The 16,555-nt window shown below is 43.3% G+C and overlaps 1 non-coding gene across 1 annotated transcript; it reads right to left on the bottom strand.

Annotated features, from left to right (window-relative positions):
• Positions 1–3,699: 3,699 nt before the first annotated feature.
• Positions 3,700–3,865, bottom strand: LOC116470082 (U1 spliceosomal RNA). The gene has a single exon (XR_004248512.1). It is a non-coding gene; the product is annotated as a U1 spliceosomal RNA (small nuclear RNA).
• Positions 3,866–16,555: the final 12,690 nt, after the last annotated feature.

Genomic DNA, 16,555 nt, shown 5'->3' with positions numbered 1-16,555 from the left:
CTTCTTTGGGAGAAGTAAGGTTTGTGGGTTCTATGTGAATCAAAGCTGGAGGATTAGAGTTTTGAGTTTATTCATGTTAACAATAGGAGAGGAAATTAGGTAGGATGTCATATAGGGCAATTTCTCACCATGCAGGAAGGCAGTAAAGACCCTTTCTGGGCTGGAAGGAGGAGACTGGGAGAGAGAGAGAGAGGAGACAGGAGAGAGGTTCTCATTTGACCCACTCGTGGGGTTGAAATCAAGGCATGGGGACAGGTGGGGTCAAAGGCTGCTCAGATGCATTTAAGGATCTGGACACAGAGGGTACACTTGCTCTTCCTTCTGTCTGGAAATCTTGGACACCAGCTCAGAGAGAAAGACCTGCACAAACAAACTATAAAGATTGAGCACACATGAAGTTTTCTGAGTTGTAAGCAAACAGCATCCCCACATCAAAATGGCAGGTGTGGGACAATGTGCTTATCCATTGTTATGTTGCATGATCCATAGATGAACAGGAATCTGTCCACATCAATGGCAATGGCTATGTTATTTATTTATTTATTTATTTATTTATTTATTTATTTATTTATTTATTTTTGAGACAGAGTCTTGCTCTGTCGCCCAGGCTGGAGTGCAGTGCGTGATCTCGGCTCACTGCAAGCCCTGCCTCCTGGGTTCACGCCATTCTCCTGCCTCAGCCTTTCAAGTAGCTGGGACTACAGGTGCCCATCACCATGCCCAGCTAATTTTTTTGTATTTTTAGTAGAGACAGGGTTTCACTGTGTTAGCCAGGATGGTCTTGATCTCCTGACTTCATGATCCTCCTGTCTCGGACTTCCACAGTGCTGGGATTACAGGCGTGAGCCACCGCGCCTGGCCTATTATTTTTTTAAGGCAGTGTAGGCAATTTACATCTTTTCTTGTCTTTCTTGATTAGGTATCTAATCTCTAAATTAGAATAGTTGTGGCCAATTATATCTGATCCCTTATGACTATGTCTTCCTTGCTTAAATGTTGTCAATAAAACTCCCTGTTTCTTGGCCCAGCGTTCAGGCCTCCAAAGTTTGGCCTCTGCCTTCCTGCCTGACTTCATCTTCTATTCCTTCTCCTTAGACAGTGCCTGCTGTAACAACATACTGTAAACTTAGTGGCTTAAACAACAAATATTTATTTCTCACAGTTTTGGGGGCTGGAAGTCTGAGACCAGGGTGCCAGCAGTGTTGGGTTCTTGATGAGGGCTCTTTTCCTGGTTCACAGGCAGTCATCTTCTTGGTGTGTCCTCACATGGAAAAAGGAGAGCTGACTAGCTCTCTGGCTTCTTCTTTTTTTTTTTTCTTTTTTAGAGACAGGGTCTTTCTATATTGCCCAGGCTGAACTCAAACTCCTGGGCTCAAGCAATCCCGCCGTCTTAGCCTCCCCAGTAGCTGGGACTGCAGGTGTGTGACACCGTACCTGGCATCTGGCCTCTTCTTATGTCAATGAAAAGAGTCAAACTGTGTAAAATATTTGAAGAGATTTACTCTGAGCCAAATGTGAGGACCATGACTCATGACACAGCCTGATGAGGTCCTGAGAACATGTACCCAAGGTAGTTGGGTCATAGCTTAATTTTATACATTTTAGGGGGACAGAAGTTATAGGCAGACATCCATCAATGCATGTAAGGTGCACGGTGGTTCAGTCTGGAAAGGCAGGACAACTCCAAGTGGGGTGGGGTGAGGTGGAGGCTTCCAGGTCACAGGTGGTTTCAAAGGTTTTCTGGTTGGCAATTGGTTGAAAGAGTTGATTCTCTCCTAGAACAGGGAAAAGACCTGGAAAGGGAAGGGGATTCTCTAGAGAGTAATTTTCCCTATAAGAAGCAGCTTTGCGGGGCCATTTCAAAATATGTCAAATAAATAAATTTTATGGTAAAATACTTTGATTTCTTTCAGGGCCTACTATCTATCATGTGATGCTATAGTAGAGTCAGGTTGGAATTTGGTATCTTATTGCTGCAAAGAGTCTGTTTTATCAATCTTAAGATCTCTGTTTTAATGTTAGCACTGACCATTTGTGCCTGAATTCCAAAAGGAGGAGGGTATAATGAAGCATGTCTGACTTCCGCTTTCCATCATAGCCTGAACTAGTTTTACTTTGGAATGGCCTTGGCTAAGAGGCGGCTTCATCAGTCAATTGAAGGGCTTAGAATTTTATTTTACATATCTAAGAATACTAATCTCATTCATAAAAGCTCCACCTTCATGACCTAATCATCTCCCAAAGACTCCATCTTCAAAGACCCTTGCTTTGGGGTTAGCATTTCAACATACAAAGTTTGGGGGGATACAAACTTCAGTCCATTGCAGATAAACTACTCTCAGCTAAATGGAACTCAGCAGTTCTTCAATGCACTACCCCATCTTTTTGCCTTTACTTAGACTGTTTCTTCTTCCTGGACTATCTTTCCCCCATTTCTGTCAGGCGTAAATTCCACTTCCTCCATGAAGTCTTCAACTTTCCAGACTGGAAGTTAGCTTCCCACAGCACAGTGTCTTTACTTCTGTTACAGGATTTTCAAAATGTACCCATCTGTCATTATCTGAGTATAAGTCACATACCTGATTGTTAATTTCTAGAAGGCAAAGACTGTGTCTTTCTTTCTTTCTTTCTTTCTTCCTTTCTTTTGTTTTGAGGTGGAGTCTTGCTCTGTCTCCCAGGCTGGAGTGCAGTGGTGCAATCTGAGCTCACTGCAACCTCCGCCTCCTGGGTTCAAGTGTTTCTCATGCCTCAGTCTCCCGAGTAGCTGGGATTACAGATGCCCACCACCATGCCCAGCTAATTTTTTGTATTTTTAGTAGAGACAGCATTTCACCATGTTGGTCAGGCTGATCTTGAACTCCCGACCTCAAGTAATCCATCTGCCTCAGCCTTCCACAGTGTTGGGATTACAGGCCTGAGCCACTGCAGCCGGCCATGTCTTTTTTTTTTTTTTTTTTAAATCTCCATGTCTCTAATAGCACTGGGCTCAGGGCCCTGCATGCTCAAACACTCAGTGAGGGTCTGCTGAACTGACTCTGTCTCACAGATGCAGACACACATGGGGAACACATATATTTTCAGACTAAGTATTCTACTGTCTGGGAATGTTAGGGCAAGAGGAGTAAAGATGTCATGACCTGGCAGCAGCTGAGGCTGAGTTCTAAAGGGAGAGGAGGGGAGGCGAGGGAGCCAAGAGATGGCTGGTAGGGTTTGCCATTTGAGTAGACTTGTCTTTAGGTTGAGTGGCTTCAAAGTTTTAGAGTCAGAGATAAAAAAAAAAAAGCTGAGCGTTTCTCCATCACACCTTTGCAGTTAAATTTGGTTAGCAGGCAAGGGGTGTGAGCTGGAGTGGGGGTAGGTCCCATGGGAACTGGGGAACTTTGCTCCTTACTCTTGGAAATTCTCCAGAGTAGACAAAAATCAGTGTCCTTTGTATTATCCTAAGGTTTAACATGTGGTGGGACTTCAAGGAGTCCAGGGACAAAGGTCAAGAACTCACTATTCAAAAAAAAGATAAAAATAACCTATAACTATTTTCTGAAATATTTGTTCTCAGCAGTAGTCAAAGAACTGTAAATCCAGACAACGAAGTTGTCTCTGCCTTTTATTTTGTCCATGTGTGGGTGAGGTACGGGCTGTTCCTTTGTGCATTTTACTTTATTTACTTTGAATCAAAAATTTTTTCTTTTTAATAAACATCAGGGGAGAGCACACACACACAGTCCCCCACTACCACAAATTATGCAGTTGAGTTTCCCACATTTGGGATAATCGCAGGTATCAGCACATCCAGAGTGCAATGGATAAGCCTCGCCCTGGGAAAACCACCTTCGTGATTGTGGTATCTTCTATGCCAGGTGCTTTGTGCATTTTAATACACAAATGTAAAATTGATAGAAACTTGGCCACCTTGACTATTTTAAAAGCTCTCTATTTAAAAAAACCTGTATGTTCTTTGATCTAGCAATTCTACCTCTAGAAATTTATCTTTAAGAAAAGGATAAATTGTGCATTTATGATAATGCATGAAAATCTGGCAAACATGTTTGCAGCAGTCCACTTTTTAATAATAATAATATATATATCCTAAATATGATTATAGGAATTGAATAAATAAACATTCTTACCATAGAATACTCTGAGGTTGATAAACATGATGGTGAAGATGTCGAACAGTTTTCCTTAAAACTAGTTCTCAATTCACTGCTGATTTGTGGAAATCTGGCACTGTCTATACCAGGCAGCAACTCTAAGCCGTCTCAAGAACTGAGGCACAGATTCCTTTAACTTTGTGTTTTTTGAGTCAGAGTCTCACTCTGTGGCCCAGGCTGGAGTGCAGTGGTGTGATCTCAGCTCACTGCAACCTCCACATCTTGGAGTAGCTGGGATTACAGGCATGTGCCACCAAGCCCAGCTAATTTTTTTTTTTTAGTAGAGATGGGGTTTCACCACATTGGTCAGGTGAGTCTCGAACTCCTGACCTCAAGTGATCCACCTGCCTTCACTTTTCAAAGTGCTGGGATTACCAGGCATGAGCCACTGTGCCTGACCAGATCCGTTTAACTTAAACTGCCCTATGCTTGCTTGGTTTAAGTTTTGCAGAGGCCAGAATGAGCAGAAGGTGGGAATAGGTCTGGGTATTGAAGCTCCCGGCCCCACATTTAGGGAGCTGGGTTTGTGCACAGGCGCTGAGTCGGGAGGTGCTGGAGGATTGGCCTCTCTCAGGGGGCAGCTCTTGGGGTAGTCTCTGGTCTTTACCTTTGGTGGCTTTTTTTCTGTATCTAATCTATGGAGGAAATCGCATAGACATCAGGCTGACTCTGACCTGCCTGACATTAGAAGGGTAATTCTGGACGTGGAAAGATGCTCAGTATCCATTGCCAAGTGAAACAAGCAGTTAATGAAACAGAAACAGCCCAGTGCAGTATTGTTTTATTTTTTCTTGGTAGACACATTATCTGTATCTGCACCTACACCTAAACTTCTTTATATCTAGATACAGGTAGAATAACATCCAGAAAAAAGGTTTACCAAATGTTACTTCTTGTTTCTGGGTTGTGGAAATGCAATAACTTTCATTTGTGTTTATGAGTCCTTAAACATTTTGTTTACTTTCTTTTTTGTTATAAAAACATATATATCAGTTGTGTAATGAAAATTTACAAAGAATAATGATCTCTGGGGAGCTCTGCCTCTGATTTCCTTTTCTCTTCCCATTAAGCTGTAATAAGTAACTCCTGATTCCAGGTCTTTTGGCCCACAACGAGAGTCTGGTCGGAGGAGTCGTTCATCCTGACTGGGGATCTGGGAATGTCACGAAGCAGGTGGGCTTTGAGGAGCTGGCTCTGTAGGGAGAACTCTGATGGGAGGAAGGCCATGCCACACTGAGGGGGCAGCATGAGCGAGAAAAGGGAATGGCCCACTGTGGACAGTGAGTTAATTCCAGGCCTTTATGAACGTTGATGCTGAGTGCAGTTATCTGAGATGCTTCATGGGAGAAGCCAGCTAGCCCAGGTACTCACTTATTGCCTTCCATATGGATACAGGGAACTGCTTTAATTGTTCTTTTCCTCTTTTTCATTTGAAAGTCTTGTCTTCAAGGAAGGACAGGTGCATGGAGGGCAGAAACTTATTTTGAAAGTCCCTCAGCAAATTTCCCAGTGCTGGGCAGAGGGGATGTCAGTGGATGCCTGCTGGCGAGACTAGAAGGAACTTGAGTTCACACTGACAGGCAGAAATATATGCCACCCCAAAATATGTCAGCCTAAAAGATGCCTTCTCAATTGAAGGCAATTGAGAAGAAGCAGATACAAGAAAAACTCTGTCTCACCTTTTCCCCAATCATTTGCCTAAAAGCAGAACATAAATTTGTAAAGGGGTCCCTCTTCCCCTTCCTACTAGTTAGGGCAGTAATTAATCACTGAGGACAACACTAGACCCATATCAGCCTAGAGATGGCAGTGGAGAAACCCACGTACAAACCTTAGTTAGCCTTTATCTTCCATTATTTTCTCCACACATTTGCCTTTCCACAATTTGCTGCCCCTAGAAGCTCAAAGGTTTTTCCCTTTGTCTTGTCACTTCTCTAAAAATTTATTGTTCTTTTGTTAAGATGTTATATAAGCCCAAGTTCTAACCATCCTGATTTACTCATTGATGGGTACTGCCATGTGAAGGCATGATGCGCCTGTTAATAATCTGTTTTTCTCTTGTTAATCTGTCTCTTCTTAGTCTAGTTTGCAGGGCCCCAGCTGCAGAACTCAAGATGACTAGAGCAAAAGATATTTTCCCTCCCCTACAGCATGAATTCCATTAAGGTAGCTTTAGGGAATAGCTCCCTGTCTCTTGTTATAGGTCTGTAGGAAGCTTAGAAGATGGCTAAGCTGGATGTGGTGGCTCATGCCTATAATCCCAGCACTTTGGGAAGCTGAAGAGGGAGGAATTTGGGACTAACCTGGGCAACATGGCGAGACTTCCGTCCCTACAAAAAATAAAAAATTAGCCAGGTGTGGTGATGCATGCCTGTAGTCCCAGTTGAGGTGGGAAGATTGCATGAGACCAGAAGTTTGAGGCTGCAGTGAGCCATGATTGAGCCACTGTACTCCAGCCTGGACCACACAGTGAGACCCTGCCTTGAAAAAATAAAAAGAAAGAAAGAATGAAAGAGAATGGCCTATTTAAAGAATTCTTTCCTCTAAAGCTGTTTTTACTAGAGGCATGAGGGTTCTTATGAATAATTTGGTACACACAGTAGTTAATATGGTTTGGTCCTGTGTCCCCATCCAAATCTCATGTCGAATTGTAATCCCCACATGTGAGGGGAGGAACCTAAGGGAAGGTGGTTGGATCATGGGGCGGACTGGATTTCCCCCTTGCTGTTCTCATGATAGTGAGTGCGTTCTCACGAGATCTCATCATTTAAAAGTGTGTAGCATCTCCCCCTTCTCTCTCTCTCCTACTGTCATGTAAGATGTGCCTTGCTTCCCCTTTGCCTTCCACCATGATTGTAAATTTCCTAAGGCCTCCCCAGCCATGTGAAACTGTGAGTCAGTTAAACCTCTTTTCTTTATAAATTACCTAGTTTCAGGTCGTTCTTTATAGCAGTGTGAATATGGATTAATAGTTAAATTTAGCTTATAAATAATTTGCTTTTTGTTCATCAGAATAGATTCAGGGATATCTATATGATAAAACAACTCAAACTCACTTGCATGCTGATATGCTTCTTGCCTGGAAGACTGTGGGCCTGCTGAGAATTATATCTAACGTCCTGCTCTCATGACCCCCACAGCGTAGTGAACCACCCTCACTGATGCACCTGGATAGTTAAATTACTCACACACTTATCAAATGTTCCTCTATCTGCCAAACCAGGAACAAAGAAAACTGGCAGGTACTACTTGGGGTCTTTTCAAAATCTGGCCTCTCCTTGGAAATGCACTGTAGGTCCCTGCCCCGCCCTCGCGTGTGATGGGGTGGGGGTGGTTGGCTCTGAGGTACATGTGTGAGATGGGAATTCCATGCAGGCAGCTTGAGGGAATGGCTTCTCCCCTGTTAGACAGGAGCCCACGAACAATGCTGGTGTGAGTATGCTCAGAGGGGAGACACAGGAAGGGAGATGGGGCCTGGACGCCTCTCCTCAGCTCCCAGAATCATCCGTGTGGCAGCCGAGGGCCTCTCTCACTGCTCCCTGGCCAGGCAGGGAGACTTGGAGGGGCCCACTATTTTTGCAGTTTGTGAACTTGCCTTATTAGTTGGGGGATGATTTCCCAAGGACTTGAAAGGAATATCTGAACATAGAAACCCGCAGGAGGGATTAGGAGTCCTGTCATCCCAGGAGAGAAGGTGGCAGTCCCTAACCCTGTTCCCTCACAGTTAGGCCCTGGAGGGGATATTGGCAATGGGAACATTCGCTCCAGACTGTCAGTGTCCAACTCTCTGGAGGTCAAAGCGAGTCCTGCCCTTTCCCCAGCAGTCACTTTGCTGCTCTCCTTTTTCCTGCCCTGAGGTCCAGAAGCCCTTGGGCACAGCTGTGAGGGTTTTAGGAATGTTTTTGTTTTCCTGACACCAGAGAAGCCTGTTTTAAACTTGCAAAATGACAACTTAAAAAGAAAGTGCTGATGATTGGCAGATGGATGAAGCCCTGAGACCAAAACTATATTCATCTGCCAACCCACATACCATCCAAGACTAATTTTAGCTACAGTCTCAGTTTTAACCCTGTCTTCAACCAAGAAAGTGGTTGTTGAACTCTGCCTGGGCTGGGCTTGGGACCAGACACCAGTGAGGCTGTGATCTTGCAGACATCTAGCACTTCCCTTTGCCCCAAAGCAATCTAAAAATCTTGCTCCAACACCTTATCTATCAAGTGGGCCATCTAGCATATAGGTAACTCAGCCATGGCTGAGAACGAAAATAAACAACTTTGCTGTTAGTTATCATTTCTTACACACACACACACACACACTCACTCACCTGCACACACATACACTAATTCACACACAAACATAAACACACATACATGTACCACACTCATATCCACCACCTCCTCTCCACTCCTCAACACTCACATGTGTCCACACAGGCAGTGTGATGCAATGGAAAGATCCTTGACTTTGGAATTAAACCAAATGGCCATGTAATTTTGGGCATATTAGCTAAAGTCTCACAGGCTCCATTTCTTTGTTGTTTTTTTGTTTGTTTGTTTGAGATAAGGTCTTGTTATGTTTCCCAGGCTGCAGTGCAGTGGCTATTCACAGGCATGATCACAGCACACTGTAGCCTTGAACTCCTGGCCTCAAGTGATCCTCCTGCCTCAGCCTCCTGAGTAGCCAGGACTACAGTTGCATGTCACCGTGCCTGGCTCCTCAGTTTCTTAATTTGCAAAAAGGATGCATATACTTATTTTATAGGATTTTTGTGAGGACTAGAAAGTAGTGAACTAACATATATAGGCAGTGTGCTAAATGGGTACACACTGCAAAAAATGTTTGTTCCTTTATACCCTACCTTCCCCCAGAGTGTATAGTCTACACTGTCACACACACAGTAATACTCATACACTATAGAGTATTGTTTCTCAAAAGTATGCCCATTCTCCTATCAAGACTCACCATCTAGACTTAATGCAGGGAAGTCACTGCCCTGTCTCTTCCTATTGCTCACATGGAAAATATCTTGGAATTCTTTGACTACTGACCCCCAGTTAAGTGAAGATTCTCTGATAACCAAGCACTGAGCTTTCCTTCTCACATCTCTTGTATTCTTGACAGCTGCAGAGCAGGTATTTTGAGGTTGAGAGATGGGGCTGTGATACAAATCATTAAAACCCCAATTTCTGAATGCTGATGGCTCTTTCTGGGCCTCTTAATGTGAGATCTTGGGCAGAAAAAATGGTAAAAGGATGTCTCCACTCCTTCCCCAAGAGGCTTGGGGCCCACCAGGTTTCCTTCCATGCCCCCTGTATCAGCAAGGATGCTTTCAGCTGCTGTAAGTAATAGAGAACACAACTGGAAGCAATGCGAACTGTAAGAACAATTATCTTACTGAGAAGTAGCATGGAAACAGGTGATTTCAGGGTCAGTGCAGTAGCTCCACCACATCATGAAGACTCAGGTGCATCCCATTTGCCCATTTGCCATCTGCATTTTGGTGGTGTCTCCCCTTAGGGTCATGAGTTGACCACAGCAGTCCAAGGTGCTATATTTCCTCATCAAATGGGGAAGAAAGCATTATGTAGGAGGAAAATCTTTCCCAGAAGTCCCTCAACAGGTTCCACAGGTCAGAATTAGGTCATATACTCACTCCTCAGCTGCAAGGGGAGCTGGAAAAGTGGGTGAATGGCATTGTCACCTCTGCAGAGGGCAATAGGCTCTTCAGCAAGGAAGACGGGTTGAGGGGATGATTTTTGGGTAGGCAACCATAGGCATCTGCCATATTTCCCTGGTTTCTAGTTCTCCAAACATCAGACAGCAATATCCGAAAAGTCCAAGTCCCACTTGTCCACTCCCAGCTTGTTTTCTCTGTAGCTTGCAATCTGTTGCTGGAATGTGGAGGTTCCTGGTTCTGGCTCATGGTACACCATTTCCTGTCGTCGTCTCTTGTCATTTTGTTCTGTTGGCCAGAGCCCAAATCATAGGTTCCAGTTTGTCGGCAGTCTGACTCGTGGCCCCAGTAGTTGTTGCACTCTTCTCACTGTCTCTTTGAAAAGCTGTCTTCCTGCTGTGCCTGTATCCAAGTAGCTCTATTCCCCTTCAATAGAGTGTGAATCCTGTCTTCAGGCAGGTGGAACCCTAAGACAGCCTTCTCTGGCTGACTTTAATAGGGTCTGGCAGCATATTGTCTGGTTTATTTGTTTTGTCCCCTTACTTATGAGTCTGAGAGAACACAATTATAACCATAACTCAGGGGATCACACCCATGGAACGGCACTGCTGTGATTCTCCTCCCAGTGGGTTGGTTTCCAGGAGTGTTTGTGTGCACTGATTCACATTGTGTTTCTGACTGATACAGTTGAATGTTTGTTCCCTGCCTAAATCTCATGTTGAAATGTAATCCCCAATGATGGAGGTAGGGCCTGATGGGAGGTGATTGGGTCATGGGGGCTGATCCTTCATGAATAGCTTAGTGCTGTCCTCAGGATAGTGAGTGAGTTCTCACAAGATCTGGTTGTTTAAAGTGTATGGCACCTCCTCTCCCACTCCTGCTTTCTCCATGAGATGTGCAAGCTCCCAGTTTGCCTTCCATCATGATTGTAGCTTCCAGAGGCCTCCCCAGAAGCAGATGCCGATGCTGTGCTTCCTGTACAGCCTGCAGAACCATGAGCCAATTAAGCCTCTTATAAATTACCCAGTCTCAGATATTTCTTTATAGCAATGCAAGAATGGCCTAATATACTGACTCATCAGTTATAATTACATCAGACAGTTTAAAACAGAAACCTGATTGTGATGAACCAAACAGAGATTTTATTTTTATCATGCGAAAAGAAATCTGGAGGAAGTCTGTCTAGAACTGATACAGTATATCCACAGTGCTATCAGAGACCCAGGCTTCCTCATTCTTCCTGCTTTGCCATCTGTAGTGTGTGGCTTCTGTGCTCATGTTTGCAAGATGACTGTTTCACCAACAGGAATTGCATTTTGTTCCAGGCAGGAGAAAGGGAGAAAGATCATTAAAAAGGCTAAGACTTACTTACTTTCTTTCTTTCTTTCTTTCTTTCTTTCTTTCTCTTTCTTTCTTTCTTTCTTTTTCTTTCTTTCCTTTCTTTCTTCTTTTTCTTTTGTTCTTTCTTTCTTCTTTCTTTTGTTCATTCTTTCTTTCTCCCTTCCTTCCTTCCTTCCTTCCTTCCTTCCTTCCTTCCTTCCTCCCTCTTTCTTTCCTTCATAAGGTAGCAATTAAGTTTTTCTAGAATATCCATGCTATTGGCTTCTACTTCTACCTTATTGACAAGAACTACATCTCATAGCCACTTCCCTTCCTGCAAGGGAATCTAAGGGAGATGTGAATTGGTGTTTTAATAAGGAAGAGGAAAGAATGGATACTGGGTTGGCAGCTAACAGTGTCTGCCACGGAAATCCCTCCCTTCAGGTCAGGTGTGTCCTGGGAGAAAGGGCAGTAAACCTGAGAGTCATCCCATCCGCCATATTCCCCCAAGGCACTTAGTCCCTACTTGTGAAGAGTGCCTTAAGAAGCTCCTAAATTTTCCAGAACACTGGTAAATATTTGCATAGGGGCATTTCTGCAGGATCCCCAGTTTCCTAAAATGATATATATTCACTTGAGCCTTTGTCTCTCTCCTTCTCTCAATTCCTCGGTCTCTCCCTTCCTTCCACAAATAATTTTTGAGTCCCTCATTTGCATCAGACAATGTGCTAAGCACCTAGGGACACAGGCAGATGTTGCTCCTTCCTCTCCTGAACAAATGCAAGTTTGGCTACTAGAGGCCAGACAAGAATTGTGACTCTCAGGTGTACATCACCTGTTTGGAAGCAGCCAGGCAAAGGAATGTGCTTGTGGCTTGCAATGAGTTGAAGGGATTTTTGGAAAATGTGTTTGAGTAGTCTGCCATATTTTTGAAAAGTTACTCTGAGAGGGAAGACATAAGCCCTGGATCTTTCTGAAGGGCTGAAGTCATCCTGATCCTCCAGCTGTTGACATCGCACATGTATGTGGGAAGCTTGTTTTCCCAGTTACAGATGGCTGGACAAGTCAACTCAACTTCACACAGCATGGTACCAGATTCTCCTTGGCTCCCACTCCCATCAGTCAGGATTCTTGCTGGTGATGTATGCAGGAGGTACACCAGCAGGGGAGACCAGCCTAAAGAGGCTTATGGCAGTACAGTCACACATCCATGTCTGGGTCACAACCCTTTCTTGAAAAGTTCTTAACCTGTAGATGAGAAAGCTCTGCATGACATCCAATTACACATGAAAGGGAGAAGGTGTCTGCTGGGGAAAATCTGAATTAATCAGGAATGACTATTAAAATGTTCTATTATTAATAACTACTTACACTTTTAAACAAGTTATACCTTTCAAAATGATAATGTATACTTGATCTCATTTGGGCTTTACAGGATTTTACTGTAAAATCTATATCATATTATATATTTAAATATTTACAACTCTTTTACTTCCACCTAACAAAGCCAATAAAATGTACATAGACACTGAATATTAATATCTTAGGAACACTAAACCTCAAATGTCTTACTTTCTCCTTTTGTTTACTTCATGATCCTGTTTTTTTCACATGTGTTTTTGTGCTTGTCTAATTCTCCCCCGACCTTTACACATTTTTGTTACTCCAGAGCATCTTTATCTCTGATATTTTATTTTGATGTTCTACTGCGGCTCATTTCTTTTGTTTATTTTTTGCTTTTTGAGTTTATAGAGACAATGTTATTGAGGTATAATTGGCGTATATTAATAGTAAACCACACATATTTCAAAGTAATAATCTGATATATATTGACATATGTATAAGCCCATAAAACCATCGCTATTGTCAAGACAGTGAACATACTCATTTATTTCAAGTGCCCTCAGTGGGTCTTTATTATTTGTAATCAAAAGAAACTTAACTCAGATACCATCTTATTGACATTTTCTTGTTCTTAACACATTTGTAGGAACTCTCTTCCTTGTTCTGTACCCTTCAGGCTGTCAGTTCACCCTGGACCTCGGCTCTAATAAGTGATCCCATAGTCCACGCATCACTACCTCCCATTTCTCTTTCAGCAAGTCCTGTCCATCTCATGGAGTGGTTGAAAGAGCACAGTCTGGAATTGGGAGACTGAGACCACACTTCTGCCTTGACTCTTTTCAGATGCATGACTTTGGACAACGATGATAATCATGATGTAGATTTCACCAGGTTGTTTAGGATCACATGAGAATCTCTTTATGTAACAGGCTGCTAATATGGAAGTTTGTGTATAGACATCAAGTCAGATATACATAATATTTCAAAATCAAATCACCAAATGGACAATTTACAAAGAAAATGTCATCAAACTGGCTCAAGACCTCTTGAATCCTTGCCTATGTTAAGGCAAGGAAAAGAGCCAAGAAAGGAGAGAGGAACAGAGATTGTATGAGGGAAGTATTTTCTTGGGAGAGAACTATCGCCATGATGTATATCCCCCACACCTTGAAGTCCATTGGGAGCAGATGGCTTCAAGGCATCCATTCAGAGAACTTGTCATGTGTCCCTGTGGTTGGGGGAAGAGGCCTAGCAGCAGCAGGATAGGTGAATTTCTTGACCTCCAAGGGATGTGGAGGGCTAAGGGTTATATAGAAGGGTTTCCCTGCGGTCAGAAGTTGGCCTCACTGGAGGAAGAAATGGGCTGGAAGAGCCCAAGAGGCCCTGACAGTCTGTGGGGAGTGGACTGCAGAGGTTGGTGGTAATTGACAGGGTGCAGTCCCCTGAGGAGTACAAGGCAGGACCCATATGGTGGGAGTGGCCAGAGAGGAACAGCAGAGAGGCTTCCAGGGAGCCCAAGAAAGCACCCGCAGGGGAAGGAGTCTGCCTACCTGGCCATGAGAGCTGAAGCTATCAGCCACAGATAAATTCCTTGTCCCGCTTCACTCCTTCCCTTTTCACTCCCCATATGTCAGCGTGGGAGCAACTTCATGCCACCTCCAAGGGGTTTGGAAGCATGGGGAGGAGTCCCATATTTGTGGGTGTTCTATAATTTCTGAATTGGGAGATGTTTCTTAAGACTGAGTAGAAAAGTCATAAAAGGCCGGGTGCGGTGGCTCATGCCTATAATCCCAGCACTTTGGGAGGCTGAGGCAAGCAGATCATCTGAGACTGGGAGTTCGAGACCAGCCCGGCCAACATGGTGAAACCCTGTCTCCACTAAAAATACAAAATAGCCAGGCGTGGGTGGCATGTGCCTGTAATCCCAGCTACTTGGGAGGCTGAGGCATGAGAATTGCTTGAACCTGGGAGGTGGAGGTTGCAGTGAGCCAAGATCACCACACTGCACTCCAGTCTGGGTGACAGAGTGAGACTCTGTCTCAAAAAAAAAAAAAAAAAAAGTCATAAGACCTGACTATACATTCATCTAGAAAAAAAGGACATTTTAAAGGAAAGTGAAAGATAAATTAAAATTGTTTTTTTGTTTTCTTTTTGTTTTTTCAGTTTTAATTTAATTTTTTATTTTTTTTTGAGACGGAATCTCACCCTGTTGCCCAGGCTGAAGTGCAGTGGTGCGAGCTTGGCTCACTGCAACCTCCACCTCCCAGGTTCAAGTGATTCCCATGATTCAGCCTCTCGAATAGCTGGAATTACAGGCATGCGCCACCACGCCCAGCTAATATTTTTATATTTTTAGCAGAGACGGGGTTTCACCAAGTTGGCCAGGCTGGTCTCGAACTCCTGACCTCAAGTAATCCACCCGCCTTGGCCTCCCAAAGTGTTGGGATTACAGACGTGAGCCACCACACCACACCTGGCAAAATTGTGTTATTATTATGTTTATTATACAAATGACACTCAAACTGTAAAATATACAATCTTAGTTACTGTTTTAGACTGTTTGCGTTGCTATAAAGGAATACCTGAGGCTAGGTAGTTGTTAAAGAAAAGGGGTTTATTCGGCTCATGGTTCTGCAGGATATACAACTGTACAAGAAACGTGGCACCAGGCCCCACCTCCAATGCTGGGAATCAAATTTCAACCTGACATTTGGAGGGGACAAATATCCAAACTATACCTGTTATTATGTTCAGTACATCCTTTACCTCCAGCGCTTTTCTTCTTGCATACTTAAGGTTCTCAATCTTAAACTACATTGAATTGTCTGGAGGTCTTGGCGAAGCACAGATTTCTGGACCCCACCCCCAGAGTGTTTGATTCATTGGGTGTAGGGTGGGAGGCCAAGGGTTTGAATTTCTTACAAGCTCCCAGATGATACTGATGCTGCTAGTTTGAGGACCACACCTGGAGGGCCACTGCTCTAAAACCCTGATGCTCAAACTTGGCTGCCACTGGCACCACCTGGGGAGATTCAACAAGTACTGATGCTTGGGCCCTACGTCCAGATATGTTATTTAATTCATGTGGCCTGTACATCATGGATTAAACACTCTCTAGGGAATTAGGGGTGGAATATGTATTTTTAGTTAAGTCTGTTTTACTTACTTCCTAATTGAGGATTTTTGCCTTATACATTTTCAGTATTATTTGAATTACTAGCAACAAGCATAACTCATTTTATAACTAGTAAGCAAAATTGTGACTTTATTCTTCTCTTCAATTATGTCCATTTTAACATGTGTCATAACTCTTTATTTATTTATTTGAGACAGAGACTTGTTCTGTTGCTTAGGCTGGAGTGCAGTGGTGAGATCTTGGCTCATTGCAACCTCCGGCTCCCAGGTTCAAGCGATTCTCTTGCCTCAGCCTCCTGAGTAGCTGAGACTCAAGCATGCACCACCATGCTCGGCTAATTTTGTATTTTTAGTGGAGATAGGGTTTCACCATATTGGCCAGGCTGGTGTCGCACTCCTGACTTCAATTCACCTGCCTGCTCAGCCTCTCAAAGTGCTGGGATTACAGGCGTGAGCCACCGTGCCTGGCTAACATGTACCATAACTCTTTAAAACCAAAAGGATGTTTGAAACTCTCCCCGCTTCCATTATTTCTCTTATGAAAAAAAAATCTTCTTTGTCTAATAAGATACAGCTCATCCTCAATTCTGCAAAATTTCTTGCCTATTGAGAAACTAATTTCTGTTATTACTATGGGGTGTTGAAAAAGACTTTATCTTACACCTTATGCTTCACAATCTATAATTTTTCCCTCCTACCATCCAGAAAATTCTACTAATTTGCTTCTCTTTCTGGTTTGTGTATATTCCAGGCATGTGTTTGTAAATGTTCTTTATTCACATGTCCTCACAAATCAATAGAAATCATTATTGAAGGCTTAGAATGCACCAGATATTGTGAGAATTATTTCCATTTTACATACCAGAAAACCAAAGCTTAAAAGGCCTCCAAATTCATAATTAGAGAGTTATGTATATAGCTTTATAGGTCC

Source organism: Hylobates moloch, unplaced genomic scaffold (genome assembly GCF_009828535.3).
Source record: "Hylobates moloch isolate HMO894 unplaced genomic scaffold, HMol_V3 SCAFFOLD_5, whole genome shotgun sequence".
Taxonomy (NCBI): Eukaryota; Metazoa; Chordata; class Mammalia; order Primates; family Hylobatidae; genus Hylobates; species Hylobates moloch.
Note: the sequence above shows the minus strand (reverse complement) of the source record. Positions and strands in the feature narration are given on the sequence as shown.